Here is a 5,071-nt window from a genome sequence, read left to right as displayed (position 1 = left end):
ACATGAACTCCTCAAACTACGGTCATCATCGGGAGTGGTCCCGACTATTGTCACTCCGGGGTTGCCGGATCATAACACGTAGTAGGTGACTATAACTTGCAAGATCAGATCTAGAACATGGATATAATGATGATAACATAAACAGTTCAGATCCGAGTTCATGGCACCCGGGCCCAAAGTGACAAGCATTAAGCATGGCAAAGTCATAGCAACATCAATCTAAGAACATAGTGGATACTAGGGATCAAGCCCTAACAAAACTAACTCGATTGCATGATGAATCTCATCCAACTCCTCACCGACCAGCGAGCCTACGAAGGAATTACTCACTCCCGGTGGGGAGCATCATGGAATTGGCGATGGAGAAGGGTTGGTGATGACGAAGAATGAAGATCCCCCTCTCCGGAGCCCCAAACGGACTCCAGATCTGGCCTCCCGATGAAGAACAGGAGGTGATGGTGGCTCCGTCTCGTGGATCGCGATAATTCTTTCTCCCTGATTTTCTCTGGAAAAATAGGATTTTATAGCGTCGGTGTTACGCCCACGATGCGGCTATATCTCCCACGTGTCGAGGCACGACTTAGAGGCATAACCGCATTGTAGGTATTGTCGCAAGAAGGGTCATCTTCACACAATCCCATGTAATGAACAAGAATGGGATAACGAGAGTTGGCTTACAATCGCCACTTCACACAATACATAAATTAATTCATACATCATCCAAAATCCACACATAGACCGACTACGGTCAAATCCAAATGAAATAAGATAACCCCAAATGCTAGATCCCCGATCGTCCCAACTGGGATCCACTACTGATCATCAGGAAACGAAACATAGTAACGACCAAGTTCTTCATCGAGCTCCCACTTGAGCTCGGTTGCATCATCTGCACTGGTATCATCGGCACCTGCAACTGTTTGGAAGTATCTGTGAGTCACGAGGACTCAGCAATCTCACACCCGCGAGATCAAGACTATTTAAGCTTGTAGGAAAGGATGGGGTAATGAGGTGGAGCTGCAGCAAGCACTAAGCATATGGTGGCTAACATACGCAAATGAGAGCGAGAAGAGAAGCAACGCAACGGTTGCGAAGCTAGAAATGATCAAGAAGTGATCCTAAAACTACTTACGGTCATACATAACCCAGACCGTGTTCACTTCCCGGACTCCGCCGAAAAGAGATCATCACGGCTACACACACGGTAGATGTATTTTAATTAAGTCAAGTGTCAAGTTCTCTACAACCGGACGTTAACAAATTCCCATCTGCCACATAACCGCGGGCACGGCTTTCGAAAGATAATACCCTGCAGGGGTGTCCCAACTTAGCCCATCACAAGCTCTCACGGTCAACGAAGGATATTCCTTCTCCCGAGAAGCCCCGATCAGTCTCGGAATCCCGGTTACAAGACATTTCGACAATGGTAAAACAAGACCAGCAAGACCACCCGAATGTGCCGACAAATCCCGATATGAGCTGCACATATCTCGTTCTCAGGGCACACCGGATGAGCCAGACGTCGGGTTGGCATAGACCCTGGTTGCCCAGGGGGTGCCGGACAACACTCGGTTTGCACCAGCACTCGAAGGAGCACTGGCCCGGGGGGGGGGGGGGTAAATAAAGATGACCCTCGGGCTCCGGAAACCCAAGGGAAAAAGGCTTAGGTGAGGCAAATGTAAAACCAAGGTTGGGCCTTGCTGGAGGAGTTTTATTCAAAGCGAACTGTCAAGGGGGTCCCATAAATCACCCAACCGCGTAAGGGACGCAAAATCAAGGAACATAACACCGGTATGACGGAAACTAGGGCGGCAAGAGTGGAACAAAACACCAGGCATAAGGCCGAGCCTTCCACCCTTTACCAAGTATATAGATGCATTAATTAAATAAGAGATATTGTGATATCCCAACAAAGTTCATGATATCCATGTTCCAACAAGGAACAAACTTATTCTTCACCTGCAACTAGCAACGCTATAAGAGGGGCTGAGCAAAGCGGTAATATAGCCAAACAACGGTTTGCTAGGAAGGTGGGTTAGAGGCTTGACATGGCAATATGGGAGGCATGATATAGCAAGTGGTAGGTAGCGCGACATAGCGATAGAACGAACAACTAGCAAGCAAAGATAGAAGTGATTTCGAGGGTATGGTCATCTTGCCTGAGATCCCGCAAGGAAGAAGAACGAGTCCATGAAGAAGACAAACGGACGTAGTCGAACGAATCCTCACAACTCCGGAACGAAACCGAAGCTAACGAGAGAAGCCAACCGGAAAGAAGCAAACAACATGGTAAACACACAAGCATAAGCATGACATGATGCACAAACAAGTATGATGCATGTCCGGTTTAAAGCGGCATGGCATGGCAATGTGCACAAACAATACTACAAATTAAGTGGAGCTCAATATGCAACGAGTTGCATATTGACGAAACACCACATCAATTATTTAGTTCTCTCGTTTATGTACCCAACAATATTAAAAGTTATTAACCATGGCAAGAGGTGAAACATAAGTAATCTAACTATTTAGGCAAGTTTAAATGAGGCCGGAACAACAAATAACAATTCCGGAAAATCCTCATATGCATATTTCGAATTTGCTACTGTTCTGCCCTAAACACAATTTTAATGTTGTTAAACAGCAAAATAAAGTGCACCATGTTAAACTAGGCATTTTTCTACCCCATTTACATATAAATATTATTTAATTCAAAGCTACGGTTAAATAGTTATGAAATAAATCATTTTAACATGAAATTTAAGCAAATTTAAACAAACAACATTTTAAACATTTTAAACATGGATGAAAGCAGCATATTCTGAACCTAGATGAAATTCTAAGCATTTTCATATATAAAACATTTTAATCCGATGCACGGTTATTTAAATATGAGCAATGCAAGATGATGGCATTCCCTGTAAATATGCAAAAGAAATTAAAACAACATGGAACACGGGCTGGGCCAACCACTCTCAGTGACGAGAGGGCCCGTGGTGCTGAGGTGGCAGGAGTGTGGGTGTGGAGAGGGGTGTGTGTGGACAGAGAGAATGACGAGTGGGGTCCCACTGTCATAGAGGCCAAAATGGTAAAAATTGGGCACTTCACAACTGGCCCGATGGGGATTCGAACCTGGGTCCGTAAGGTAAGTGGGAGAGGTTTCAACCAATGCGCTAGGATTGGGTGGTCTGGATAAGGGTGCGGCCGAGCTGCTCTTAAACAATTAGGTGCCCTGGCTTGGCTTCTTCTACGAAAACAGAGGAGATGGCATCGTCGCCGGCGAGCAACGGCGGCACGGCAGGACTCCGTATGCGGCGGCGGGCGTGCGGGAAGGAGCAGCAGTGTTGATCCAAGGGCGCGGGAAGGCTAGGAGCGGCGGGGCTCTCAAGTTCGAGCTCGACTCGGCTCGGGCATGCGGTCGCGCGCAGTGGGAGGGAAGGGAAACGCGGCGAGGCGGTGGGTCCTTGCGTTCGAGCGCGGGCGCGCGGTCAGGGTGCGGGCGTAGGTACGGCGACACGCGACGCGGGGCAGAGAGGGGGTTGTGCTCGAGTTCGAGCATGCGTGCGCAAAGCTGCGGTTGCGGGAGCCCGAGGACGAGCTAGTGCTTGACTCAGGCCGTCTCGGCGCTGCCGAACTGAGGCGATGGCGAGCAGGAATGTAGCATTGCGGGCGAGGCATGCGGGAGCGCGTGCGTGTGAGGAAACTGGCAAGGACGCGAGCATAGCGTGGAGTGCGTGTGCAAGACAAGAGCGCGCAAGACAGAATACTTCAACTACACCCAAAAATTCAGAGATCGTCGGAGCATCAAGATCATGGCGGAAGCGCAACCCTAGCATCTCCTACGGGGATCATCCAGCATCGAGAAGGACAAGGGAGGAAGCCGGGTATACCTCCTTACCCTAGGCCGGCGATGGAGGGAGGCGTCGGCAGCGGGTCGACGAACTTGGCGCGATCTTCTGTCCGAGATGCAGAGGAAGAAGGGGACGTCGTGGAAGGAGTTCTCGGCCGCGGAACAGCGTCAGGACGGAACCAGGGCGGCGTTCACGATCGCTTGGAAGAAGGAGGGGAGGCCGCGGAGGAGGGTTAGGCCAGCGGTGAGGTCGTGACCGAGCCGGCCATGGCGTGGGCGGCGGCGGAAGCGACGCGTGTGTGTCCCCTTACCTGTGGCGGCGGCGCGGAGGAGAGGGAGGAGAGGAAGGGGAAACCCTAGGGCGTGGTTGGGGTCTTATAGAAGGGGTGCGGACCCCGTGGCTTGCCACCCAGGCCATGTGCCCCTGCTCGCAGGTTTACCGTGAGTGGGAGGTGGCGAGAGGAGGAAGAAAAAGGTAGGGGAGAGGTCACTGCATGCGGGACCGGCGTGGGTGTCCAACGTGGATCACCACACGGAAGGGCGAGCGAAGGGGGCTGCGCTGGTGGGCTGGTGCTGCGCCTGGCGTGCGGGGCTAGCTGGGCCGGCCTGGAGGCCGAGGCCCAGGTGGCTGCTGCTGGACTGCTGCTTCCCTTTTCCTTTTTTTTCTTCAGACAGAAAACAAAAGGAAAAGCACAGGGGGATTTGGAAGGATTTTGAGAAATGTGACAAAATTCTCAAGGTCCTGAATTTGTGTAGTATTTAATAAAATAGATTTGGGAAAATTTTAAAGGCAGAAAAATATTCCAAGTTTGAATTAGGTTCCAACTTGAAGCAATTTTTATCCCAACCAAACCAACTCCAAATTAGGTGAAACTTCGCAGAGAGGTGAGTGGCATGATGCTCGAATTGTGAGGAAGAGATGAACATTAAAGGAGGAGTGAAAAATGGCACTTGCCAAATAGAAGCAAGAGAAGGAGGGGAGGGGTGATGCAAGGGGTGATCATGCATGAAACACACAATGCACATGATGAGCATGATGAAATGCAACATTACAAGAAGCACAAATGCAACACTTGAAATGATCACAATGCAAACATGGATGACAAAAGCAATACATAAAAGGAAATGGCATAGCAATGCAACAAATAACAACACAAAGACAACCAAAAGAATCCAACCATGATAGACCCAAGGAATTGGATGAAGGCCAAAATTGATACA

At 49.6% G+C, this 5,071-nt stretch overlaps 1 long non-coding RNA gene across 1 annotated transcript; it reads right to left on the bottom strand.

The window, feature by feature from the left end:
- Positions 1–660: 660 nt before the first annotated feature.
- LOC141042466 (uncharacterized) lies at positions 661–4,236 on the bottom strand. Its single transcript, XR_012205441.1, has 3 exons — positions 3,891–4,236; positions 2,160–2,250; positions 661–916 (listed from the first exon to the last, which is right to left on the bottom strand). It is a non-coding gene; the product is annotated as an uncharacterized lncRNA (long non-coding RNA).
- Positions 4,237–5,071: the final 835 nt, after the last annotated feature.

This window comes from Aegilops tauschii, chromosome 1 (assembly GCF_002575655.3).
Source record: "Aegilops tauschii subsp. strangulata cultivar AL8/78 chromosome 1, Aet v6.0, whole genome shotgun sequence".
Classification (NCBI taxonomy): domain Eukaryota; kingdom Viridiplantae; phylum Streptophyta; class Magnoliopsida; order Poales; family Poaceae; genus Aegilops; species Aegilops tauschii.
Note: the sequence above shows the minus strand (reverse complement) of the source record. Positions and strands in the feature narration are given on the sequence as shown.